At 41.9% G+C, this 27,861-nt stretch overlaps 1 protein-coding gene across 4 annotated transcripts in view; it reads left to right on the top strand.

Moving 5' to 3' along the window:
* GNG7 (G protein subunit gamma 7) overlaps positions 1 to 27,861 on the top strand; it is a 79,388-nt gene that overhangs the window by 1,382 nt on the left and 50,145 nt on the right. For 2 of the 4 annotated variants that reach the window (XM_026064776.1, XM_026064777.1), the window contains exons 2-3: positions 15,506 to 15,586; positions 25,145 to 25,225. The gene's annotated coding sequence lies outside the window, so the exon portion shown is untranslated. The remainder of the gene's footprint in view (positions 1 to 15,505; positions 15,587 to 25,144; positions 25,226 to 27,861) is intronic. The other 2 variants (XM_026064775.1, XM_026064778.1) reach the window with 1 other exon arrangement.

The raw sequence follows: 27,861 nt of genomic DNA, 5'->3' as shown, positions 1-27,861 counted from the left end.
GAGGGATCGCCTGGGCAGATAGAAGGGGGTACTGGTGGTCCCAAGGGGGTGCTGGTGCTGGAGGTGAAGGGCTTAGGAGGGTGGTGGGGTCCTAGGGGTGAGGGAACCCCATGGCAGGTYGGGGGGGGGCTGGGATGGGGCAAGGAGAGTCCTGGAGGTGCTGGAGCTGGTGGCGAAGGTCGGGGTGGAAGCTTAAAGAACGTCTGCTGTAACGGGGGTCTCGGAGCGCTGGTGGGTCGAGGTGGGGTATGGTTGCTGCACTGGGAGGTGGGGTGAGGAGGACGCGGATGCAGAGGGGCTGCGTTGTATTGATGGGGTGAGCTGGGAGAAAAGGGACAGTTTCCCTGAGGCCCCTGTGGCGGGAGGGTGCTGGGYGGACGGAGGTGGGGGCCAGCAGGGCACTGTGGGCATGTGGCTGGGGCATTTCGGGGACCTTGGGCTGTTGCACAGATGGGGTGAGAGGGGGAAATTGTCCCTGATGAGAGAGAGGTCGCTTAGGAGTAATGGGTCTAGACCCTCTTTCAAGGTATAGAAGGAGGTTGGGAAGCTTGTCAGAAGGTACAATAATATCAGCAAGATTTACCTGTTTTTTCTGTGTATGAGTTAATGGTGGGTTGATACAAGAAGGTTGTAGAAAGGAGGGAAAAATAGCTGGTGGAGTTGATGACTGGTGAAAGATAGTAATGGGAGCCTGCCTGTTGTTCTGGGCAGTATTTTGGAGGCATTAGTGAATTGTAATGCACAGATTTATATAAAGGAGGAGTAGTGGCAGTGTCTGGATTTTCTGTTTTACTGAGGCGGAGAGAGGTAAAGAGATAAGTGGGTGCTTCAGACAAAGAGAGAAATGTGTCTCCTTCTCCTTATTTCTAAATAGGAGTGTATGGAATGAAAAGCTAGATAGTGGCAAGTATTTTTTAGGAGGCTAAGGAAGGGAAGTGTACGSACATGTAGGTAAGTAGGGACCAAAGGGGGTTATGCTGGCGCATTTAGGAGCTGAGGATCGTAACTGATTTCCTCTTCAACTAGTTTTCTTGGCAATGCTGGAATAGATAAATGGGGTAGGTTATTASGATTTACCTCTGTAGTGGGCGATTRCTMTCAGATGTGACCTTAAATAAAAAACAAATGGATAGGGTAGAACTGTATTCTGCTATAAGATGTATTCTGCACTACTGTTCATAAATGAGGCAAAAARTTTATTGTGGCTTTTGAAGTGCTGAATTGTCTTTAATGCGTTTGGGTTTTTGGTAAAACTGACAACTTCAGGTTTGTTTATAGCTGTGGGCTTCTTGTAAAACTGACCTGGACAAATGCAACTGTGGTGATTATTACCAGTAGAAAAGCTGACTTGTGGTAGACCACACAAGTCAGTAACTTGATATCTAGTCTGAGTCTGTAAGTAAGCTCGAGGCCTTCTAGGTGATTGGTTGGTTTTCTTAACATACTGCTTTTCAGAGCCTACTTGGTTCTAAAATGTTGTAGTATTGAAATAGGGCCTTCATCCTATGAAGATTTTGCATGTCTTTAACTTTATGCTCTCTGGAGCATCCTGTTGCATTCAGGCAGACGAGCTGATCTTTGCTAGTTTGGGTCCTAAATCAGCGGCATGGTCATAAAGCACATAAATGTGAGCTATCTGACTATGTAGCATTAGCATTGTTTAACATATTCTGGTTATAGCTATAATGGGCAACAATACACCAAAAAAGCTGGATCAATACATTCAAATAGAGCTTATTGTTTGAAAGGTTTTCTTCTGCCATCTGTAGCTGTAAACCAAATGGAAATAGCTCTTTTGTGTGGTTGAAGTATTGTTGTGGATTTTAGTGATTTACATAGGAGGCACGTTTAAATGTACCCACCAGTTTTTCTTCTSTCTCTCTCTTATCCCTGGATATAGTATTTAACCAGTATTACTTAGAGTAATTTATGCTTTTTGACATCTAAAATTATCTTAGGAAGGCATTATTCCTCTTTAAAGGTAGAGGAATGGAAACATACTGGGAGGCTGACTTGTCTTGGTCAAATCAAGCRAGAAGAATAGTTTGGTGTCCAGGACAGGCGCTTGTGACTTGAGAGRCTTAGGTTTGTTCTCTACTCCTCAGACTTCCCCTGTGACTGGCCTAACTTCTGCCTTCCTGCCTTATTTCCTTATCTGCAAAATGGAGATAATTGTACTGCCCTACCTCGAGCACTGTGAAGTTGTCATGTGCTGAAATAATTTAGCTACTTAGCGTAACGAGGCAAGTGTTGGAAGTGAGGTGAGTGCCTGGCTCCCGGACCTATGGTCCTGCTACTAGGCCTTGGACTCTGCTCCAGAAGAACTGGACACTCTGGCCTTCAGAAAAYGCCGATCTCTTTTATTGCTGGTAAACACAGACCTCTGCTTCCTAAGGGGAGAGTAGCATAATAGAACTTGTCGCTTTCAGTAATAGGAGGAATCATGGCTCTTCCTGCCAAAAGTCGTCCCATTAGCACAGCAGTTAGTCTGTTGAGCCTTGGTGCTGGCCAGCTGCCAGAGCCTAACTAGTTGCCATTAGAATAGCCTGTTTTGTATAAGTCTTGAAATAGCCGCTTGTCCATTCACCAGCAACTAGTGGGAAGTTTTCTCTGACGTGTTTGGGAGGAGGTGGTAGACATCAGAACTTAAGCTGTCATTTAAAAATACCTTCATACCCTTTCAGCTATGAAGATTAGCTCACATTTAAAAGATCACATAGGTCTGTCTTCTTGCGTTTGTAGACCCTAGTGCAGTACAGAACTTGCAAGAGTTTTGTTGCTGCTCTTCTGAACACTGTGGGTACAAGTAAAGCTGATGAGAGGGATGATAATCTTGCTGTTTTGTTGCTTGGGAAATAGGAAGGCTGTGGGGGAGGATGACCCAAAAATGATGGTTGCATAAAGAGCAGAGTAACAGTTTGTAATTGTTAGGGGATTCTAGCATGAGGAGGTGGAGCGAGAGGAAAAATGGGTTTCATAAAATGCTATTGCTCTACCAACATAATGCTGATATGAGACCTCTGATAGGGTTTGAAGTAAGGTACTGAGATCCCAAAGATAAAAYGCATTGAAAAAGCTGCATCTCATTACAGTCTTACCTGCCGGCTGTAGCTACAGGGTGGCTTGCTCTGGTGGTTGATAGATCAAGTATTGGTTTCTCTATCTTTACAAGAAATCAAAGGAATTGAGATGTGAAGATCTCATAATTGAACTTTGAAGTGGAAAGCTCTCTCTGATTGCTCAAATATCATTCAAATTGTTTAATCTGTTTAGCCATGRACCAGGAATCTTCACRTTTCAATGGGATCTTGTGCATATAGTGGGAATATAGCGAAAGTAAGAATTTCTAAGCTACAGTGTCTGGTTTGTTTTTTGGGCAGTTTGTGTGCTGGTTAGTTCTTTGACCTGTTGCCAAAGTGATGTGATATAGTATCACACTCCTTTATGGGTTTCCTTGCTTGATGTGCAAAATGTCAGAAGAAATCAAAATGGGAAGGGAACAAAACTAAAGAAAAATGTTTCTTTCTGCTGTGTGGTCTGACTGTGATAGTAATAAGAGAAAACCAGGAAAGCTGAAGGGAGTTGTGCGTGGTTTTTTTTATTATTAATTTGTCATCTATTTACCTGCTCAGTTTGCATTTAAAAATAAATTGTTGAAACTTTTGCAGCATGCAGAATTCAAAGAGCCAGACTTTGCTTCTGGATACCTGCAGGAAGCATCTGGCTTCAGTGGGYCTTGTACACGTATAACGGAGGTGCAGTTTGTTTCAGATTATTCTGTTTATCCCTGAGTATCAGCTCTAGCCATATATATTTTACTACTGTCACATGTAAGAGTTCGCTATTATCATCTGCTCTTTTCTGCTTCATTCTGCTAAAGGCCCTTCATTGAAATACCAGAACAAATGGACTATTGTGCAACACAACCCCTGTTTTGCTTTAAACACTGCTTGGGAAAGTGAAAGTTACTTGCAAGAGTCTTAAGCTTCATGTGAATTTCCTATCTCCAGTGAACCTACCAACTTGATAATCGCTTTTAAATGTTATCTATATTGCATAATTGCGCTGACTGCTTTTTGTCTTTTCTGCTGCTCCTTTTCCTGCTGCTGCTCCTCCAAAACACCTGAAAACCCACAAGCTAATTTAAAAAACAATTAAATGTGGTCATGACAACAGATTTGTTTGAAAAGACTGAATATGATAATACAAGTTAATTCTCGATGCGCGTGCTATTCAATGCAAGTGACTGTTGTGGGACTGGAGCAGTTCCTAAGGTGAAGTATGATTAATCTTGGACTTTGTTTTAAGGGGCGTAGAAGCAGGATTTTTCTTGGGAACGAGCTATGAATTCAGCTGATTTTTCAAACTCGAACACGCTTGATATCTCCAGTAGTTTTGGTTTAGGTTTTCTTAAGTGATTGAGTGGGGATTAGCTGTGACCTTAAGAATAAAAAAATAAATAAATAAAGGAAATTCAGACACACTGTTAATGTTGAGACACAAAACAGGAAATTTAGTTAAGGATTATGCTTTTTCATAATTCGTTACATCTCTTTTTCCCCATCGATTCTAACAGACAAAAAAATGTTTTAAACTACACTAACCTGTATTGCTTCTATATGACTGAAAACATTTCTGAATTTGTAGTTAGAGTTGCTTGTTTGTTTGTTTTTAACGGAATTTTAAGAAGCTGTAAAAGCTGAGGAATCTCAGGTAACTCCTGGTTTATTTTCTTTCTATAGAAAGAGGAAAAAAGCTGGCAAATAGACTATATAAGCGTTGTTTTTCAGATATCTCTCTCACTCCTAATGTGAACGTACCAGTGGCAAAACCAGGGGTTTTTTGGTTGTCAGCTTTCCTCGCTTTTTGGCTGGAAGCCAGCGTTGTGACTGTGGGCCCTGAGATGGTGGAAGGATGTTGCTCCTGCTGCTGCCTCGCCTGGTCCCGCGCAGGTGGCACCAAGGGGGGCAGCCCTCCGCTCCGCTCTGTGCCATGAGGCTCGGGGGAACAACCAGCCTCCGAGACTGACATTCTGCTAACGTTCTCCAAAGGCTTTTTTCAACTTAGCCCCTTCAGAAAAAAATGAATCTATTTTTAAATATATAGAATAGTTTGGTATTTTTTTGAGCCCTGAAGGCTTTTTGTCCATTTCTGCCTCTTCTGCTCTTGCAGTTTAGACCTTGTGCATTTTTGCTCTTTCTGTGTTTTAACCCTTTCCCAGCTTGTGCTCAGTTTTTGCTGCTGTAGTTCTGGAACTATGAAAGTGCTTCTTTGCAGATGTACTACAGAAACTGCTTTTAGTTGGTTTTATTCCTGCTGTAGTCATGGTTATTCTCATTTCCTCCAGTTTAAGGGTAACTTCTTTTTTGCTGGCAGAGGATCAGTGTTTATGCTCAATAAATCATGACGTATCACAGCTTCTCCTTTCAGTTACTTGCTGTGAATTATGGTACCATTCCCAAACACAAATGTTGTGAATTTAATGTTACTATGTAACTTTTCCATGAGAATAAAAATTCAGGCTTGTCTGAGAGACTTTTTTTTTTTTTTTTAAGAAAGATCCTTATTTAAGGCCAAGTAATATGATCATTCTGCTTCTAATTTTGGAATTATGTACATAAAGACAGTCTTAGAAGTGGATCCTCTTCTGGCTCTTGTAGAAYAGCGTGTGGTGATGCTGGGCTGTCTGAGCAGGTAGCTCCAGGGAATGAGTTTCCAATGATCAAAAGGAATTGGCATCGCTTTTCAAGGAGCATCACGACTCCCTTCCTTCAGCCTCATTATACCAGGAGGTTCATTGTGTATCTTGAACAAAATGTTGGCATGCCCAACATTTCCCGTAACCTGTGAGCGTTGTGAGCTGCCGTGGTGGCACTGTGCAGAGTGCTTGTGTTACGCTGGTGTCAGGCAGGTTTAGTTGCCAGCTAATCCAGATTAAACATTGTCCTCATTCCAGTTGTTGAATCGCGTATGGAGTTATGCTGTTAATCTTGACCTATAGGCTTCCTATTGTTGCCAGATATTGACTTCTGAATCTTGAGACAAAAGTGGTGTTAATCATCAGATAAGATATAACATGAGTTTTTTGTAAAGTACTTACTAAAACTAGTAAATAAAAGTGTAACAAAGCTTCCTGGTACAGGGCGTGTTTTCTGCTGAAGGACTAGAACTGTGGTTTAGGTAAGTATTCAGTAAGTATTATTCTTCACATGAAATTTTTGAAGGTTTTGGTTTTGAAAAGCAAGCAAGGATTAGAAGAATATGTTAAAATAAAGTAATATTATTGAGCAGTTGAGAGCAGGCTAATCTCTTGTAAGACTTGGAATGGAATGAAGTTTGGAGAGGAAATTCTGTCAGCCTGGAAATTTAAGTGTTGATAGTCTTTAAACCGTGTTTTTTCCATGTTGCTCAGGGAATCCCTAACTCTAATTTTGTAGATTTCTTAGGGTGGGCTCATAATTCTGGGGAAAAGATAGGGTGATTTCTCTCCCTGGAAATAGCCATAAAGGAACACAGGAAATCTGTCAACCAAGGACAGTTCACCTTGTGTTCTAGTCACTGTCTTAGGTAAGGTAAAGATAATTGCAGGTAGGATGGAATTAGATGCTGATCAGAAAAGTGATTTAAGGTAGGGAAAAGGGATTGTTTATAGACTGATGTTACTGTAAGAAAGAATCCCTCAAAGAGGAATGCAGCAGTACTCGGAAAGAAACTAGCAATCTGATCGTGTCTTTTTCTTCACTTCCAATTTATAACTGTGCTGCTTTGCCTACAAATGTTTTCCAGAACTATTTGTTTTTCAAAATATGAGTGCATATCCATCAGCATCCAACAGATCTCTGAACTCTGTTAGTTTGGATCAGCTATGTTTAAGAGATAGGACTGTGCAGAGGAGCATACTAGTCTTCTGGGAAACAAATTGATGATCAAAACATTTTTCAGGAACATTCAGTATTGTAATCGATATCTTTATCTCCAAGTTTCTCCTGCAGCTCATTTCACCAAGTTGAGTTTGGCTTCTAGAGCTCCTATGTCCATCTCAAAAATCTGTCTTTCAGGTTGTACTGTGTGTACTCTGCTTATTTGAATGCGTTCATACCTTTCTCAGTGCTGTAATGTTGATTGTGGTTGGAAGAAAGCTAAGAAATTGTGTCCACAGAAAAAGCTGCAAGAGAAAAGGGTGGATTTCTTTTATTCCATTTTGGTGAGTCTGCAGTCTATTCTGCGTGTGTTAAAGCGTAAATCCTGCCCTGCATTCTGAAGGGGCTTGCTGTAGATATCTTTCTGGGAAAAGGAAAAAAAAAATCTATATTTTCTGCTGATTTACACTGCAGAGGTGCTATGCCAAATTCATTTGTCAGTAGTCAAATATATGGCATTATGGTCCTTTGCAGAAACTAGTTGAGGTTAGAGAATTTTCTTTAAAGATTGATCTATTATTGCATGTGCTAAATAGCCAATACACTTTGTAAAGACATCAGTAGAATGGAAATATAGGCAGGATTTTAAACATAGGACACTGCTGAAAGAAGGATTTTACATTTGTTGGTATAGATATAACAGGGGCTGTTGTAAATGACAGCAGTAGCTCTATGCTTGCAGCATACAAATGCAGATGGAACTGGTTGGTTGCCAGCTATTAGTCATGGGGCACACCTACTTTGGAAGAGTAAGCCTGTGGGTTTAGAGAAGTAATTATTTTCTAACAGCCCTGTGGGGCACAAGCAATTCAGTTTATGGAGGACAAGGAAGGGCTTGCTCCAGAATATTAGTTAAAAAATTGTGTGCATATGAGCTGCAGCTGGTGACTGCTTGACTAGAATTTAATTTGCCTGGGCATTGTTCATTACGGGCACAGGGGAAGATACAAGCTTCTGAAAGCTGAAACAATTGCTGACCCGATCCGGCTTTTGTGGCTAATTGCGATGGAAGTCGGATCGTGCGAGCTGTAGTGTGCAATCTTTTAGCTAGCACTGCTTGTGCAGCCAAGGCGCTGAACGGACTGCTCTGGTTTCAGACCTTGTGGCAGCCGGTCCGGGTTGGCCCTTTGCCTTCCAGGGCTTCCTTTTTGTGGCAGTTAAAGGCACTCGGTATTACGGACCTTGAGGTGAACAAACTGAGAAGAATTCGCCTAAATTGTGGTGCTGCTATCGGTCAATATTAGGCTTAAAAAAGCAGTGCTTCTGACTGATCAAAAAATTCTCTCTCTGATTACTAATGAAATGGTTAATGTTCTTTGCCTTATTATCCCACCCTCAGCTTTTCTTYCTAGGGATCTAGGATGACACCTTCTAGAGGCTCCTAAGGAGCAATTGACTCTTACGTTTCTTAAGCATTCTAAAAAAAAAAATTGCTCTTTATCAGCATTGGTGCATATTTGTGAAAATATTGTTAAATGCAGAGCATATAATTTTATGAGTACTTAAGATCTTTCCTCAATCTTAATGTTATATCTTTTTTGTTTTTTTGTTTGTTTTTTTTTTGGTTAAACACTGAGTTTATGGGTATTTCTGGGGACAAGTCAAGTGCAGTATAGAGTGGCTCTAGCTGTGAATTTTGAAGGACCTGATTATCAGTCTTTTGCCAGTGACATGAGCTCTTCTCATCTCATTTTGAAGTAGGTGGTTGCTCTCAATAAAAGGCAAGGTTCTTGTCAGGAGAGAGGGAATAGATGTTTTCCTTCTTGCTGGTGGAGAGTATCTTTGTGATAGTCCAGGTAAGAATATTTGGTCCATTCTAGCGGGGAAGCGAGTGGGCTACAGGGCAGTAACTCTAATTTTGTTGTAATAGTCTCAGCGGTTCCTTGGGCTACTTCTGAGAAAAGCATATTGATATAAGTGGACCCTAGCTTTGCTAGAGAGGGTTCTGCACCTCTGTTGCAAAACTTCTTAGAAATCCACAATTTTTTTTTAAAGTGTGAAAAATGCTCTTCTAGTGCTATCTGGAAATATTTCTCACCTTTGGTATAATGCTATTTGGCAGTGCTGGAGAGGCACAACGCTTAAAATAGCAGCAGCTGCCATAGGCCAGGGTAGAGCATAGCTGAGTGAGTTGTGTTGTCAGTCATGGGAACATAAATCCAATTCCACCTGCAGATGAGCATTCCTGAAATAGAAAAGGGTTGTCAACTAACAGAGGAGATGTATTGTGTGCATCTCTTTTGTGCACTCTCTTACTGTGCTCCTTTCTTACTGCATTTAAAAAAAATTAAAAGTTGCTGTGGTTTAGCTGTAGCTTGAGAGAGTAACCACTTCCTACTCTCTTCAGTAAATAACAGCTGGGAGAGACTGTTTGGATAATACTGTATATGCTGTTGTTTTGTAGGTGAAATACGATCTGTCTGCAGGCAAAACTCGTGCTTTCATTTACCGTTGTGATAAGCGTGCTGTTACCAAATTTTCAGAGGGAAATTGTGTTAGCATTAGAAAGATTAGAACGTCTCCATGATGATCAGGAAGAGAACGTGGGGAAAATTGGTTGAGGGACAGGAAATCTTGTTTCAAGCTTAAAACTAGCAGTGGTGTAGGAAATTCGTTAACACTCGCAACAATCTGAGATGAGGGTGGGGCTTCAGGCTGTGCAGAAGGGCTGCAACTGGTGAAGGTATTAAAGTTCAGTGCCTTTCTGGGTTTTTAACCGTGCAAATCCTGGTGAATGTGCCCAAGGCGTTTCAGGTTCGAAGTTCTTCCTTGCACAGAAATTTGTTTCTGTAGTTACTGAGTCCAAGAAGCCAAAGAATCTCTAGTGCAATTGGTTTTTTTGTAAGAACTTCCTGAATTTGCTAGATTTGTGCATTTCAGCACTTTTCCTCGACTTAGTAATGTCATCCTTGAAACTGCTGTCCACTGCATAAATAAAGCCTTACTGCTTCATATTTTTCATGTGTGTACTGCTGTGATATGTTGTAATTCCAGGTTCAAACTCTTGCGAGGACTGATTGTATCCAGCTAACCTAAGTACTAGTGCCCAGTAGATGGGGATTTTGGACTGCCAGCCGGAGTGATATAATTAGGTTCTATTGATAAGTTGTCCAAATGTTACTGGCATCTTTGAAAGTGCGTGCAAGATAAAAACAAATTCAGCATTTTTTCTTTCTGCAAAATGTCTGTCCCGTATAATGCCTCTGTTTGTCTCTCTCTCATTGAATGCTTGCTTGGTAGGAATGATACGGTCATTTTTCTCGGGTTTGAGAGAATGGGAATTTACATTRGATAATACTTCAGCTTGTTTATATGCAACATGCTAACAAAATATTTCCTTTTCCAAGTATTGGTAGCACTAGGCATTCATAAATTGTAGAATTCTATTCTTAAAACTGTGTTTTCTACTTTCATACACTAGGCACTCAGTCTTTGGGCCTGTATAGTTATATGAACAAAATTAAACACTGCTACTGAAAATGGCTTTTTAATTTGATAACCTCGCATGGTCTAAGAAAATTAAAGGATGATGAAAGTAGACTGCTGTTGCTCTTGACTCTTACACCTTTCTTCCAACATAAGGATTTGTACTGTGACGTCCTGATTTAGAGGTTTGTTGTGGATCTAGTTGTCGGAGTAGAAAGTTCAGGAGCAGGAGAATATACTACGTGATGTAGTACTTGTCCCTAATTCCTGCATATCTTTCTGTTAGACAATAGGAAATAAGTATCATAAAGAATGCAGGGAAGAGAATGTTTGTTGGCAGACTTGTCTCCAAGTACTCTTTCAAGGTTTTGTGAGCTGTTTAACAGATAAATTTGCTAGAAAAGAATGGACCGTAAGTGAGAGCTCATAAATTTGTGACCTGTCTTTTGCCCTTGCACTAACAGCTGACAAGTATCCCATCACGAATGTGAATTTGCTTGTTTCTTTGCACAACTAGATTTACAGAAGATTCAGCTCTAATCCATTTTTATAAATATTAGTTTGCTTTCTCTGATATCTGACATCGAGACAGATCTCATTAAGAGTAGGCTTCCTCTAGCATCTGAAAGCTTTTTCAGTTTTCTGCCATTAGTGACTCCTTTTCCAGTCTTTCATGAGGTCTGTGAGTATAATTCCAGCTTTATTAGCCAGTATCTGTGATTACTACGGTGCTATTCCACAGAGATGCTAAGAGCAGAGTGGAAATCAAATCGCCAAAGTCAGCTCGATTCTTGGGATGCTGAGGACTCTGTGTCCCATCTCTTCTGCGTGACATGAACCATTCGTAGTGTTTCAGCAGTGCAAAGAGCTTCGCTCTGAGCTCTTGCCTTCTTAAAAGCCCAAATCAGTCAGTCGTGGGGGACCCGTGTTCAGACAGTCTCCGCTAGTTCCAGTGGTCAGGGAACAACTTGTTCTGCAACGTGCTCAGCAGGCTCATAGGGACCATAGCTCTGTGTGCTTCTGGCTTTACATCACATCTGCGGATGGAGCAGATGATGTTCCTGGTGCGATACAAGGCTGAGACAGAATCCTATTGATATTCTGTCTCCGGGACAACAGATTTCAAGAGCTTCCCAAGTCTCTGATCATGGATTTTTAGGAGCACCAACATGATTATAATGAGACAGTTGAGATTTCTCAACACCAGATTAGTTGGGAAGCAACTATTGCTTCTTGAGAAGCTTTTGAGAGCTTTTGATAAAACATACTATAGAAGGGCAAAGTATTATTCTAAATACTTTCTAAATATGTATTTAAAAAAATGTGTATTTAAAAAAAAAAGCCTATTTCTGTGAAGCTCAAGCACAGCATAGATTTATATGTTATCTGAGTAGTTTTGCTATAAATAAAGGCTTGGAGATTAAGTACTGGTAAACGGCCCTGTTAAGACCAATGAAAAACATATATTTTGTTGTGGTGCCATCTAGTAATCCTAAATAGTTTTTTATAATATTTCAGAGTGTGAAACTACTGGAATGCTTAAAACGTGTTAAAAAGCATTGCCATTTTGTTGTCTGCTGTTGCAGTTCAGCTGAGAAGAGATAATGCTGCACTATGCCGTGTTGCATAGGCTTTTGTCATCGCGCTCATGAAAAGACAGCAAGTTCTGTATGGTCCGTGGAAGACGTTTGGTTCTGTGGAGGCATCTTCTGGCAGACAACGCCACATTTATAGCTGAATAGAGGGCCATGGTTTACTGTGTAATGACAGAACAATGTTTTAGCTTCAGGAAGTGAACTCAGATATGGTGGCTGACGTGCTGCTGTCTTTTTATTAGAGTTTTTTGGACTTTTTTACATTAATTTGTTTAGTGCCTGTCTTTGAACACTATGCCTCTTTTAACTGGTGTGTGTGTGTGAAATGCTAAAGGTATTCAAGAGGAAAAGTTTAGTGAGGATGATGCAGATGGCACTTCTAATGTGGACTCTCTCCATGCTCATTCATGGAGTCTTCCACATTCTTTTGGCAGTGAAGAAACAGAATAATTGATATCAACTTAAAATTGGGCTGGTCGAGTTCTGTTTTATTTCATGTCTCAATTCTGCAGCCTCCAGCTGCAGTAACCTCCCCTGTGCTCGCTTAACGGTTGCAGCTTCGGGGACTTTAGCAGTAGAGGGGCTTGAAGCAGGCACCTCCTCCTAGACTGAGGTGTTTGGAAGGACATGGGAACTTCATGTCTTTTCGGCAGCTGAGGGGTTTGGCTCTCAGCTGTTGTCTCTGGATGAAAATCCAGAGACTAGGGTTGACATGAAAGGGAACAAACGCCTTTCTGTTACAGTACACTGGCTGATGAATATTGATACCTCATGGGCTAAGCCGGAGTTAGTCTAGCAGATATCTTAATGCAGTGTATTTCCTGGAGGGGTAAGAGGACTTGACCTTTTGCTTGTCCCCTTAGCGTTGCCAGGTGATCTGACAGCCTGGTGAGAGCTGTATCAATCCCAGCAAAGTATCTGATGCTCAGAAGTTTTCCAGGTAAAAGGCTGGTGAGTGTGCACAGCTGGGACACAGCACACGCCCCGCGACGGCCTAGCGTGTGTTAGAGCCCTTACACATCCTCAGCCAGGTGTGCAGTACGAGACATCTGGCACGTCCTCCGTATGGCAGACTTGCTGCACTTGCAGTGGATGGTTAATGCACCTGTATTTCTATCTGGTGCTTCTTTCAGACCAGACTTTTATGAGACTCCTGAGTGTGCTGCTTTTTCACAGAATGAGGTCATACACGTGCACTCTGGGGTTGGGGGTTAATTTGCCCCTGCAAGCTTACAAGGTAAGTAATTGGGTTGGTGCATTTTTAGAAGTTTGTACCTTTCAGACTACATAAATCAGCTGTCATTGTGGCATGTGAGCTCCCAAGGCAGTCGGTTGCTGCTTCTCATCTTTAAGGGCAGTGGCGGCTTAAAATGCACTAATTTGTGTGAGCATGCCTGATCTTGCCGCCTTCAGCGTGCTAGAGTGAATGTTCTTGCCGTTTGAACTGGAGRGGTATGAAGAACAAATAGATGACTATTTCTAATTCTAATTTATAGTGCTCCCTGAGAAGCTGTCCCCTCTGCAGGGGAAACATGGTAGAGCCATAACAGGAACAAGCAAACCTCCTGCGCTTCCTGGTGACTGTAATGACTCTGCTGACTTGAAATGCATCATTGCTTTAGTATATCACTAGTTGACTTTTATCTAGGGTGTTTTTTACTGTTAATGATTAGACATTAAACAGTTCCCTCTAGAAACAAGCTATGCAGCTACTTGCCCTCACAGAGCTTGCAGCATCTGTTTTAGTACTGTTGCCATGAAAACAGGCCAGAGCACCAGAAGCAATAGTGGTATTGCCCTGTGGCCTACTGCAGCACCAGCCTTTGTTACCAGTGGCCTGTTTTTATCACAACTTAAAAGAAACCTAAGCTTGCAGAAGCTTGCAGCTTGTTCCTACCTAAAATAATGTTAGTATTCTGTATTCCCTTTGTGCTTTCCTTCATTAAATGTTCCAGCATGAATCACATCTTCTTCTCCTAATAGCTAGAGAGGGTTTCATCTACTGCTGTAGCCTTGGAGGAGTCTTGGTAGCCTTCTGTTTCCAGGGGCTGGCCAGCCGTGTTGGAAGTGCTGAGGTAACTGTCTGCCACCATGAATTAAATACTTCAGTAATAACTTCTAAAGCTTTAGACACAATGCAATGTAAACATAAGGGTAAAATCCTAGTCACATTTAGGTCAATGACAAATCTTGCCTGCCTTCAGTGGTGTCAGGATTTTATCAGAGGGATTTTCAAATGCGTAAGTTAAACAYTGTGAAGGTTCCTGAGCAAAGGTTTATTAGTCACAGATCTATAACTGGGTCCTGGGCACCTCCTCTTCCCCYCCAGTAAAGTTCTGATTTTTCTGCTCTTTAAAATGTGAGAACTAACTTGTGTATCCAGTTGTTGAACAACAACAACAAAAAATCACTGTTGGGGTCTAAACCTCGGTGGGCTGTGTGTCTCGATGGGCATGTATTATAGCTGGCTGTAGCTGTGATGAGGACGTGGGCAGAAGGGTTGGGATCATTGCGCAGCCACGTTCGTGTCCTGCTCTTCGCCATGCGTGCCCTGCGGCATGGTGCCTGTGGGGCCAGAGCTCCTTAGGTCCTTCCTGGTAGATCTGTACCTAAGATTTCCTCGGTTGTCTTGTGGCTCATTTATGAGATGTATCCAAACTTCTCATTTTCTTTTGCAGATTTTTATTATCTGTCATTTGACAAAGGAATATAATGCAGCAATTTTCCTAACCTAAATAGTGATTCTGAATGACTGTATTTCTAACTCCCCTTTAACTTGTACTTAATTTAAGTGTGTGGGTTTTTTAATTTGATCATTATGGGGAGGAACAAAAAATGAAATACTGCAGATATGCCTTCCTCTTCCTTTTCTTTAGTTAAATTTGTCTTTGTCATTCTTTCTTTGACTTCCATGAGTTGTTCAGGCTATTTTTCTCTCTAGCTTCTTTTGTTGTAGCTTCTATATTGCAGTCTTACATCTTTAGAAAAATATAATGCATGTATGTGACTGCTTTCTTGCCTTCACAGCATCATTGTTGTCAGCATATGACAAATAACATGTGATTGATGGCTGACTAAGCATTCTGAATATTTCTTCATTCTTTGTATGCCCAATGATATATTTTCTTTTGCACAGGGAGGCATTAGTGAATGGCATTTTTTGTGGTGATGGAGCCATCTTCAGACACAAATATGAATTGCATTGAATGCAGACAGGTGCTCTACCTCCATGGCAATAGTCAGTCTTAAAGCTGGCCAACCATCATAGCTGCTAATCACTGACTTGTGTGTGACATGTCCCTCAAACTTACTAGCCAACTTCAAATATTGCTGTAATAGCCAAGTCTAACCTTGTTTCAAATAAGGAGAAAATAGTGCCTGTGTTACTGTCTGGTCTGTCAATGTGAAAAGGGTCTTTGTAGACATATGACTAGTATGTCTGCCTTCATTAAAAGAAAAATGCTAGGTATATGTGAGGTGCTTCAGCTGGTCGGTTCAAAGCTTGATTTTCAAACAGTAGAAAGCATTCCCTGCTGAAAACTCTCTCCATTTCTTTTCTTTTAGGAGAACTGTCCATTTCTTTCCAAGCCAGAGAAAGCATCTGCCTTTGCACTCAAGAAGATAGTTTGAACATTCTCTAAACAGGTATGTTTTGTGCAACAGTACACCACAAAGTCATCCAAAATATCTGTCCTGCTTCACCGTTAATTTTTAAAATCTTTGATCCTCGACTCCCTAAAGCAGTAAGTGAGGTGAGTAGCTTGAATGCGCGAGCAGCTTGCTCACAATCCACTTGGAGGCAGTTTGACCAAAGCTTTGCTGCTGCTTGTGCAACAACTTGCAAACAGTTGGCGAGGGGCAGCTGCAGTCTCAGTTTTGTGTTCTGCTCTTTGAAAGATCACGACTCGAAAGGAAAGATAGGGCGTACGGGAAGGGGCAAAGGGTCGGTCACGTAGCGTCCTCGGGAAGGGCTGTCTCCTCTCATTCTGCTGCCTTGTGCATCGGAATCTGCAGCTTTATTTTCTTGCCCTTGTGCAGAGTTGCAGTGACTGCAGTGACTGCCTCTGTACACTCTTGTGCTTTCAGGCGCTATGTAGCCTCAAAGGTACCTTTTTCAAAACTGTATGCAGGGCGGTATTTGAACTATCTTTTCTATCTAGAGGCACTCTRAATCTCTGTGTGCTGTGCTCAGGCTACACCTTAATTACTCACGGGGAGATTGCTTAGGTATTTGTCTTTTAAGGCTGTGTTTCTCAGAGAGCTCATCAATAAATTATGACTAAACTTCAGGCATCTTAGAATAGCTGTAAAAATCAGAACTTTCAGATAATAGTATGGATAGGCTATTTTCCCCAGCAGTAAACTAGGTTCTCTGGCTATTGCAAAGGTAACTGCTTTGAACAATAGCCTGTGTGTTTTAGCTCAGACTTTCAGATGGAGACCACTCCTGTTTCTTTGCTGGAGAGCTGAAATATAAAAGTCCATGACTGTGAAGATATTTAGATGCTCAAATTCCCTTTGATTTCAGTAGGATGTTAGGTGTCTAAAATTACCCAAGGTCACACAGAAAACTAATTTTCCCATGTAGCTGTCACCTGTAATTTGGATTTTTTTTTTCTGAATTCCATTCCTTATGATGATTGTTAACATCTCAGGGTGTCACCGCTCTTTTTAGAAGTTATCGTATACTCCATGATAGGCACAGTTGTGCCATGCATTATCTGCCTTACAATTCCAGGTGAAAAGATTGAAGTTTTGATAGGATTGTATAAAAGTACCTGCAAGGTTATTAGTTAAAACTGACCTACCTTGAAAGCAGCTCTTCTGTTAGATGTGCGCACTTCTTTCTTCAGAGCAGTATATCAAGCAGGGAACTTCAGCAGCATTGCTCGTTGTCTCTGACTTGCCTCTTGGACAGAAATTATTTTTTAAGAGATGCCATTAGCGTGTTGGTCTCCAGTGTCCTTTCATAAGACTGGTTTTGGATTCTGACTTAAACCTCCAAGAGAGGGCAGTGTATCCCCAAGAGCTGGACTGCACAGCATGGGGAAACCTCTGCAGCTGCCAGGCGTGAGCTGCTTCTGCTTGTGATCTGAGAAGCAGCATTATCCTCCAGAAAGTTGAATGAGCATAACTCCTTGAAACGATTTGGAGTGAGTAATTGACTGGCATACTCATTAACAAATGTATTAGGAGCTGTATATCGTCATGTGACCATTTGTCCTTTCCCCAAACGGCGGCAGGAATACAGTAACGCTTCCTGTTGCCTCACTTTCATAAGAACGTCCTCTGTCTGTGTTTCACTTGCGTCATTTTGGCCTACTTTTTGCACTTGGCCTCCCCTCCAAGAGAGGAATGGTGTTCATGGGATCAGTGTAGAGCCTTGCCATGAGTCAGAGTGAACTGGAGAGTTAATTAAAAGCATAAGGAAATTGGGGAGAAAAACAAAAAACAACAACAAAGGAAAACTAATGGAGGTTTCTGTATTGTGATATATTGCCTTAGGAYTTCAAACAGGAAATGCTTATGCCAATCTCTACCTCAAAAGCGGRTCTGGTTGTTCACTAACAAGGCAAAAACTCTTTTGGTGTGGAAGCATGCATCTCCCCCCCCAAGTCTGCTGTGTGCTTTTTTCCGTGTTCCTGAGGTCAGATTTATGAACAAATTGTCACTGCTAGATTTGGGTTCTGTTTTCAGGACCTATTTGCGAACACTTTTGTTGTGTTCAGCTCTGCATGGTGAATAAAACCAGCAGTTCATTGCTGCTGTACAGGACTCGCGCAAGAGCTATCTATTCTTACTTAGCAAACCACTTTTAATCCTGTTAGTTCTTTCTCTGTTGCTGAAGTTACATGAAGGCACCTTTATTGGTGACTTACGTTTGCAGAAATGATGCTGCCCTGGCCTAGTAATCACTGATCTATCGAGAGCACCCCGTTTTCCCAGGATTCATTAAAGCATTTATTTCGTTTTCTTACTAATTGACTAGATAAATTTGCTTGATAGCCTCTAGAAGATAGGGCACTTGTATAATATAAAAGCACATTGAAATAACCTCAGAAGTTGCTTTGAGATAAAAACGTATCCCAGGAGAAGCATCCACATTTAAAATGAAACGATTAACCTTGCTTCTAAATCCTTCCTCAAGAAGATATTTTTCTTCATTCTTTTTCACTTTGTGTAATGGCAGAATGAGGTGAACTTTATCCATCTTGTAAAAAAGAAAAGGGGGGGGGGAAGATCCCTTCTTTAGGGAGTGTTTTGTTGCTGGCTTAGAAGCAATACCCATTTGTCACTGTTTTTTGTGTGTGGTGGTGTGGGAAGGGTTGGGGTGTTTTGTTGTTGTTTTAAGTGATTTGAAGACAACAGCCTGTCCATGTTTAATATTTGCTTTTCTGGAACAGTTCCTGCATTGTTGATGCAACCTATGAAAATAGCTATACTTTACACTGTTCGGCTGCCTGTCTTCATATGTAAAAGCAAATACCAGCACGTTTTTATAACTGAGCTGATGGCACTTTAAGAATTATAAGCTTCAGCATCCCATCTGTGTTTCATTTTGGTATTTACAGTGTAATGAATTCTCCCTTGCTGCTTCAGCTGGGTATTCTTTCACCTCCTCTTCCTGTTTCAAGCAGTTGTTAAGTTGGTGTACAGTTTAAAATTCCTCCAATTTTTAGGAGGTTGTTAGTGACATGAAAGAACTTCTTGTATTGCTTGTTTGCCTGGTAGAGGTATGGAGCTAATCTAATTATGTTAAACCTAAGCATCTCTGTAGTAAGGAAGTGTATTGTCTCTGTTTTGATTTGTTTATAACAGCTGGAGGCGTTTGCTAAAACTGGTAGATTTTATTAGGAATAAACTTTATAAATAAACATTGTTCGCTGCAGCCATACAGCTTTTTTGTTGTTATCCTTAATCAGTCCTCTGAAAGGAGGAAAAGGTGGGGTTTTTTGGGGGGGGGATGAAAGTAAGTTGGAAAGTCCAGAAACATATCTAGTGTATCTCCTAGCAAAAAAGACTGTTGCTATAGCRCATTCTTGTTCCATTAGTGTTTGTACGTTTTTAAATTTGATTTTCCAAACAGCTTGAGGAAATTGGCACCCTGTAAGTAAAGTCTTTAAAAATAGCACTCTTCTGAAATAAGTCCTGTTATTTCCATGGACTGGTATCTTGAGTGTATTACTGGCACTCTAAAGCCTTGGAAGTGTTTGACAAGATCCTGCTAAGCAGAGTTGTAACCCCAAATATTTACTGAGGAATTAGTTTGTCCTTTTTTTTTTTCCCTGAAGAATGAACTCTTGCAGATGGAATGTTGCTGTCTACAAGGTTTATTTTAAACTTTTTCCTCTTTTGCTCGGAGGAAAAACAAAGCCTGAGTAGGAATGCATGATTGTGAAGCAATTGTCATTCTCGCTGCCCCAGACTGCTCCGTGGGCTGCTCTGCTCGCTGCAAAACCACTGGGGAGGCGAACGCTCGCACGCCCTGGACAGCAGAACCTGCCTTGCTCCGGGTGCCAGCTGCCCGTTCTCACCTCTGCTCCTTTTCTTTAGATCTGATGAGTGTTAAAGCATTTTACGCTTCAGTTATGAATGACGGTGGKTTTTTTTGTTTTGTTCCTCCCTCTCTCCTCCAGGCTGTGTTATGTAGGGTTTCACCTTCCCCCGTGTGAAACTGTTCATGCACAGATCCCTCGGTGCTTGGTGCACGAAGCTTCGGTGCCAGGCTGCTTTCTCTCTCTTAGCAGCTGCCACTGTTGCTCTTCCTGTTGCTCTTCTCAGAAACCCAGAAGGAGCTGAAGTTCGCAAAAGCAGGTGCCAGTCAGAATATGCCTTTAGAGGGACCTTGAAGTGACAAGCTTATTAGTATGGTTCCTGTTGAATGGTTTCTGTGGGTTTCGAGCCTGAAGTATCGATCCCTTGAGGTGTGAAGGACTGCCGAACGCAGGGAAGGCCCCTTTTGCTTGCCTCTCCTCTAAACCTTCCCTTTTTAGGACTTAAAAGAGGTTCCAGAGCAAGTTGCCAGAACAGACTTCCTAGCAACTTCACAATTAGCAATTTGCTTCCAAAAGCAAATGTGCACTGGCTGTGGTAGCTGTTACTTAGCAAAAATCCTGGGCTGTATGCTGGAAAACGGCAGGATTTCTGTGGAAAAGGAAAAAAGAATCTGCTCATCCCTTGGAGGAATTAATGGGAAAAAGTTAAACTTTACGAGTTATCCCTTTACCATGGATGTTTTGCACTGTTTGTCCAGAAGCAAATTTTTGATAACGATTTACTATTTATAGGGGTGTATTTTTAGAGACATGATAAAGTGTACCTCTGGAGCAGTATCTTTTGCCTATTATTAGAGCGAAGTAGTAGAATTAAAAACAAAGTTCATTATCCCATTAAGGCTATTTAATTTCAAGTATTAACTGAGGACCTGCACCTTTGCTAATGTGTTTCTCTCCCTTTAACTTCACTATTACATCAGTTTGGGGGGAGCTGAAGTTCTGGCACGGGTCTGTGACCTACTTGCCCAGAAWGAAAAGATGAGCCACGCTAGTCAGTAGGTGGTTATCTCATGTAATTGCAGTACTATCGTGACTCACAGTCACGTGCTGATACAGCTCAGTGTCTGCTCATTATCTGTTGGTCAGCAATGCCTGTCGGTGATGCTTTAATTCAGTCTTATGGTACAGCATGTAACAGACAGTTCCTGAGATTCTTGATTAGGGATCCATCAGACATCTTAAAAGGAGCCTCTTGCCATTTGACAGCCGCGTTTTCTATGAGCTGTTCTGCGTTACATGACAGTATTGAATGAGGTGGCATCATGCACTGGGCCGGGGAGGCCAGAGTTTAGTACCAGCTCTGTGCTGAGCTGTCRGAGCAGGTTGTCGACTGCCCAATCTGCCCTGGGCTGTGGACTAACTGGGTGGTCGCGCCGTTGTTATCCGAGTAGGGCTCTGTTCTTGAATGAGAAGGTGGTGGCCAGTGCAAATGCATTTTTTTTTCTATTTCTCATTCTAAAATCCCAAATCAGATTGTAATGAACACTGACATTTATTTGTAAGGGTGATAGGGTTGCCGTCTTATTCACCACATGAATGCTGCGTCTTTGATTTTATGCTTTGTAACATTTTCAAATAATCTTTAAAAATCCTAAGGACTGGAAACATAATCAACAATCTCTCGCTACAGCAAGATGAGTCTTTGTGAATCTTCAGTATTCTCATGTTATCTCTCTAATTTTTTTTGTACAACTTTTTATTAATCACCACTGGAATACTTGATAGCACCAACTGCCTGCTCTAAGATCTGCTGGATCTTGGAGTGTCCGAGGGAAGTCTAGCAAGTTCTTCCTGCCAGAGATCTGGAAGATGCTTGTGGAAAGGCTCTTCTGTACCGGCTGCCTCCCACGGAGTTCCTGGCAGTGTCACTTTGCTGCTTGCCTGGAATGGATGATCTGTCTTCCTTATAGTTGTGCAGTCCCCAAGTTCTGCACTGGCTTTGAGGGAACATTGGCAGCTGGAGGCTCTGTTGTTAGGAGATGCCTTACATTACCAACTGTTGTCACTTCCAGTTAGTTCAAAAATGAGTTCCCCTCCCTACTGCCCCCCACCCGCTCCCAGGTGTCTTTTCAAGCGCTGGTACTTGTCTTGCTAGCAGTTTGCATGTTTGCAGAGCAAGCTTGAGCAAGGGGTTCTGGTCTGCAGTGTAAACAAGGTCAAGAAGGTCCAAGCATGACAGAGGTTTTTTCCAAACCCACTGGTATGACAGCTTCCCATGACAAATAGTTGTGTCTAATGAGAGTGGTAGAGCCACTCTGACTCTTAAAAAATGACTTTTAGGTCCTTTGTTCAGGCTTTGTTGCCAGCAAGTGGTGGTGGTGTGCAATATCCGCTTGAGGGAAATTGCAGCCTGCTTATCAAGTTGTAGGAAATGCTATAAGTGGAAGATATGGGAGGGTCCATTTTGAATGTGACTGTCCATGCACTGAAAGGTATGTGTTAAATAGTGAATGCTGCACTTAATGTACCGAGGGCCAGTTGGCTTATTAAAGACCTTTCACCAGCTAGGAAGCGGCAGCCAGCGTAGCCTGATGAATGAAAGCAGGAGCGCGTCCGGTTAGTTCACCTTCTTGGCTCTAGTGCCCTTGTTTTTTCCCATGGAGAGATGTCGGTAAACAAGATTGTGTGCTGTCACACTTCACTCAGTAAGCTCGGTCACACTGCTGGATATCTTGTTCTTTTCCCTTTGCACTGGGAGCTAGCGTGTAAGGAAGGAGGGGGCAGTGTTTATTCCAGCGCTCTGAGGTCAGGCTTGTTTTCCCTCTCTGAGCAAGAACAGACCAGCCCCTRGAGTCAAATTCTGCAAGCCCTGTAAACAAAAGGCTCGTTTCTGCGGAAAACCAAAGATGGTATTGTGTTCATCTGGTGTCTTTGGAAGGAAAGTTGTTGTTGTTTTTTCCTTGCAAACTGTTCCTCATGGATTAACTTTCAAGTTCAAAACTCTGTGCAGGAGAAGTGCCGGGGTGAACGTGCATCTGTTGCTAATCAGGCCTAGTTTGGGGCGCCTGCAGTGCTGGCACCGATTGCAAACGGGAGGGGAGATGGGCAGGAGCCCAGGCAACAYGCTGCTGCTCAAACAGCAGTCCCGGCCCGTGCAGGGGAGTTTGGCTCAGCCGAACAGGTAGCCTTCCTGCAAAGGGCCCGGCTACGTGGGTGCCTCCTGCCCAGCTGCTTGGCAGGTGCCGTAAGCCAGAACCCCTGGCTGTCCACTCGTAATTGTTTCCAGCACAGCTCAAACTGTCAAAAGGTAGATTTTGTTTTGGGTGACTTGTCTTCAAATAAGGCTTTGAGCTTTCTTCTGCAGCTTGAAGGTGCTGGCTCATGCCTTTAGCAGCTTAGCACTTATCACCTCTTACAGAGCTCCAGAGGCACTTAAACTGCACGTACCTTGCAGGGCCGAGCTGCTTGCTATTTAAATCTGTTTGCTGTTTAGAAGCCGTAATTATTTTTTCATGCTATAAAACCACATATAGCTGGAAAATTTGGGAGGCACTGGGGTGGGGATTACAACCGAACACTGGCTCTAGCATGGCCTGTGATTTAAGGGGGCAAGTTCATCTTTTACAAAGAGAGCAATAGTAAGAAGCAGCAGGATGCTGGGAAAGTAATCTTCATTCCTTTCCCTTATAAAAGGCGCTTCATCCTGTATGGAAATGGCCAAAGAACATGTTTACTTATTGATGACTGAACTTCCTCCAGACTGCTCATCTCTCTCTTCTCACCCTTTTACTGTAGTGGTGTATTAATTATTACTTTATTTTGGGATGGGCATGCCACTTGGTTGACAAGATTCACTGAATTGCAGTCCCTTTTGGGGTTTATTACTGCATTTCAGACTCAGATCAGATGAGGCAGGTCTGTGCTGCTTCAACAGGAATGAGTGCAACGAGTGAGGCCCCAGCTTTGGCACTTGCTATTTTGAGCAGGGAGGAACGCACGGGCTCCTGGCCACCTGCTCTCCCGGGCGTAGCTTTGCTCTAGCTAAGGCCACGGAGGGCGGCTGGGTCCAAAAACTGCCTCAAGATGAGCATGCGGATAATGCCATGGAAAACTTCCCTTGAGCAGGGGAATACGAGAAAGCTGCAAGAGGGCTTACTGATCTTGGAGGAAGAATAGATCCTGGTTTGGTGTATGGCTTTTTCTTTTGCTCTCACCCTCATTTTAGACATTCAGTGCTTTGTCAAGCGCATAAACGGTTTCAGTCCTGGCTTCTGGCGTTTACCTCTTTCCCTTATGTGCATAATACTCTTATAATCCAAGAGGTATCAAGTTAGATTTCCCACCGCCTTGTATAAGCTCTCAGAACCTTTTATGCTTCCAAAGGCAACATAAGACTATTAGACAGAATTTGTGTGAAACCATAAAGCTTTTAGTTCTCTCTAACTTAATATTAAAGTAAGCAAATGAAAGGGAAAGTGTGTTGTCTAGAATTTGTACGTGCCTGAATATTTGCACTGATAGCTGGCATTTGACAGTACAATGTTTCCAACATTGTATTTGCAAGAACTGGTCTGAAAAAAAAAAGTCATTAAATTTTGATTAAAAATGAGTGTTTTGGCTAGGGGACTATTCCTCATCCTTTTATTTACTGAAATCTGAGGAAGATGGAGGCAAAAGGAATAAGGCAAATTGTGGCCTAAAACCCAGCAGACAATAAGTGACATGCTTTTTACTCTTTAAAAAACAGAAAACTCTGTGTTCAGACAGTAAGTGGGGAAAACAAGCAGGGTTGGATTTCAGCTCACATGGGTTCTTGGAATTAATCCATAGCACTTGCTCACGACAGCTTTGACTTCAGTGTGGTAAGCTAGACTGACCGGAGAAGGGTTGAGCAATGTTTTACTGGTAAGCAGGAAGACAGGCATCCTAAGGAGTGCCATAAAATGATACAGCAAGGGAGCATCTCAATATATGAAATAACTAATTATGACTTAAAGCTTCCTCTTAGTGTTTTTTATGCTTTCTTAAGACCAGCTCATTCGGCCCTATAACACTTTTCATGCTTGTTTGAAAGCTGAGCTTGCCAACAAGYCTGTGTTTAGCCAGAGGACTCTATGCTGGCTTCTTTGGTAGAACTGTGTGTAGAATTCCCCCCGCCTATAATACAAAGGTGCAAATACCTCTCCCTTTCCCATCGTGGTGGACTATAGTGCTCTAGCTAGATTGCAGTGAAATCTAGAGCAGAATATTTAAGTGAACTCTCATCCAGTAGTTGAAACATTAGTTATCTCCAGTTTCAGAGGCCACAAATTCAGATTAAGTGTCAAAAATACACAGCRTGACCTCTAGGTCATGCATATTACTTATAAAACAAATAAAAATGTGTTCACTGTCAATATGTGTCTGTTGTATGCAACAGAATAAAGATGTGCTTGGAAACATCATAAAATTCAAGCAAATCAATGTTGATTTCAGAATGTACCTAGGACRCTTTGTTCTTTGGTATAGAAAACTGATATCATTAAAAACGTGCAACTGAGGTGAATGCAGTGACGCCTTTATTGCACTGATTATTGAAGTAAATATTGCTGTAATAAAGGTAGCCAATGGAGTGAAATATATAATTCCAATTTATAGCTTCTCTAATAATGCACCATCTGTTTAACATGTTGATGATGAATCTCCTGAATTCCAGTTTCCTTTCCAGAAGGAGCTGTAACTGGGATCCCACTAACAGCAAGTGTACCGTACTGGAAGGAAGCTGACACTGCTTCATTGCAGTGGGAAGGTGAGCAAGAAGAATCCTCCCCTTTTGAAACTTCCAGTATCATGTCATCATTAATCTGTCTTCCACTGATAGTGAAGTTTTACTTGCTCCAGTTGGAAAATGCTGCAGTAGATGATACTGTTTTGCTGTTTGCTCAGCAGTGTTGGCTGTTCTGAGGAGCTCTTCCGGTTTGACTCTTCTTGCTTTGGTCTGAGATAGACTAGTGATTACTCTCTGCCCATGTGGAACGGCATTCTGCACATTATGTAACAGCAATCCACCTCCATAATTAGGGAGCAAGATCCACAGATTCCAGAGAAGACTTGTCCCTCTTAGTCAGAAGACATATGAGGTGTGCGGGGGAGCCTTTGTTCTTGCTGGAAGCTAAGGGAAGGAGCAGAATTTAACTTCATCATCCAGTTGCATTAATTTAGTTTCTTTTTTTAATCTAGCCTTTGTTGGAACGTTTGTACGTACTTGTTAACTAATATTTCAGAAACAGGAGATGCTGCAAACAGTGACTTTCTCATTCCATACGATAGGATTTTTACTCTGTGCTAGAATATTAAATACTGGAGATGTCATGTCTTCTCCATGGCCTTTTAACAGAATGGTTAGGGTAGAGGCAGCAGTTTCAACACATGATTTAAGGTAAGTGCCTCATTTGTTCCCTACTGTTTTCTCTGAACTTTGGCATCGCATTAATTATACTGAAACTGCTCCTTTCTGGAAGTACACGACAAGGCAAAACTAGCGTTTTTCATCCATTCTGTTGAGAACGGCTCTTGCAAATCACCTTGTATTCCATTAAAATTATTAAATCATCGGTTCCAGTCTTCCCTGTACAAACAATCAACACTAAAACATTATCTGGTAGTGCTGACTAACAAATCTGCAATTAGTAATCTCCAGTTAATGAAGCTGCATGGTGATTAAAGCCTCATGACTTTTCTATAGAAGAAGTAAGTTAAATATCAGCTGCACTGTTTTAAATTGCCCTAGAGCTTTTTATGATCTCAGAGCATAGAATAAATTGGTGGCATTATTCTAAAGACTTAGACCAGTTTGGCCATTCTGTTTGTATTTTCCCTGTGTGTCCCCATATACAATATTTAAATTTGGGGAGTTAAACTGGAATGATGCCTGTAGCTGTAGTTCAGCTTGTGGTAGGCTTCACTGATCTTGTTGCATAAAGGAGATAGGCTATATTGGACACGTAAATTTTAGCATGCTTGAGGGAAATTACATTGGGAGAAAGCATGACATTTGGTCTACTTTGACTTCCTAGAATCGGCATCCCACCAGCATATTTTCACAGCTTCACTTTCCAAAATATTTTCTGCTGATTTTCACACAACTTTGTCTTTATTTTTCTTCTGAGGTTTCAAATATTGTCTGCCATATGGATGACAGTTCCGTGGGACCATGCATGATGCGATGTAGTTTGACCTAATCGCATCCCATTTATTCATCATTGCCCTGCTGTTCACCAGATGTCTGACTTTTAAGTGCAGCTGCTCACAGAGACTGCATAGAAGCCTTTTTAGTAGGCTCTATAGACATGATACATATTGCTGCTTGGAACACAATAGCTGAAAATTTCACAGCAGGATACGGGCTGCGGTACCCGAATGTTAGTGTTGCTTTTTTCTAGCCACCTCTATCTTTGTATTTTAATACTTTACACTAATGCTTTCCATGTAGCAGCCTCAATGGTCTCTTCACATATTAGCATTCCTTTTGTGAAATCCTGTATTTCTTGTCACACATCTGAAATACGGCAAGGTAAAGGAACATAAGCTTGGTGAGACGGCAAGCCCGTAGCTGAGCAGAGACTAGAGTCTCTAACTCACACAGTTCTATATTCTTAAAAATGAATTATCTTTACATCGGGGGTGCTGTATTTCAAAGCAGAGAAGGAGAGTTACTTGATTTTATTAGTATACTGATTAGAATTGAAGGGGCAGCAAGTTGACTGCATGTTTCAAACCTCCCTGTTTATGGGAGGCTTTGGACACTGTCAGTGGGGGCCTTGGGGAAAAGCTTGTCAAGACTGGTTTTCAGAGATGGAAACGGCAGCCAAACACACACTTTTGTGCATTTTGAGTATCCTCTATTCTAAAACCCAGTCCAATGGGAAAAGCTGTCTTCCAGAGTAACTGCCTGCAGTGCACTTGGCTGAACTGCAGATGTCTCTGTTAAGCCATTTACGCTTTTGGATTACTTTAAATTTGAAAGCTATTATGATACGGGCTTTAGTATTGAACAGTTTATATACATTAAAAAAAAACCCAAAAAACTATCAAGCTGCCATTGCTTTAATTGGGAACTACAAATCATAGCTAATGGTGCAGCCCAGTCAAAATTTTGGGGCATGATGTTGCAGGTAACACTAATACTTGCAGGTCTCCCGACACACAGTCTTTGGAGCAGTCAGTTTGGGCTTTGCAAGCGGGAGCGTGGCTTTTCTGGTTCAGCTGGAGCCTAGCTCCCCAGAGTAGTCCTGATCCAGAGATGGCATTCGCGTGGCTGCAAAAGGTCAGGTTTCTGCTGCCTTGCCATTCCCAGGGTGGATGKCAGCAGATGGCAGCACCCTGCCCTCCGCTGGGGTGTTATTTCTGGCCTGGAGATTCCTCAATCCCATGGATTCAACACCG

Source organism: Apteryx rowi, unplaced genomic scaffold (assembly GCF_003343035.1).
Source record: "Apteryx rowi isolate R43461 unplaced genomic scaffold, aptRow1 scaffold_220, whole genome shotgun sequence".
NCBI classification, from domain to species: Eukaryota; Metazoa; Chordata; class Aves; order Apterygiformes; family Apterygidae; genus Apteryx; species Apteryx rowi.
Note: the sequence above shows the minus strand (reverse complement) of the source record. Positions and strands in the feature narration are given on the sequence as shown.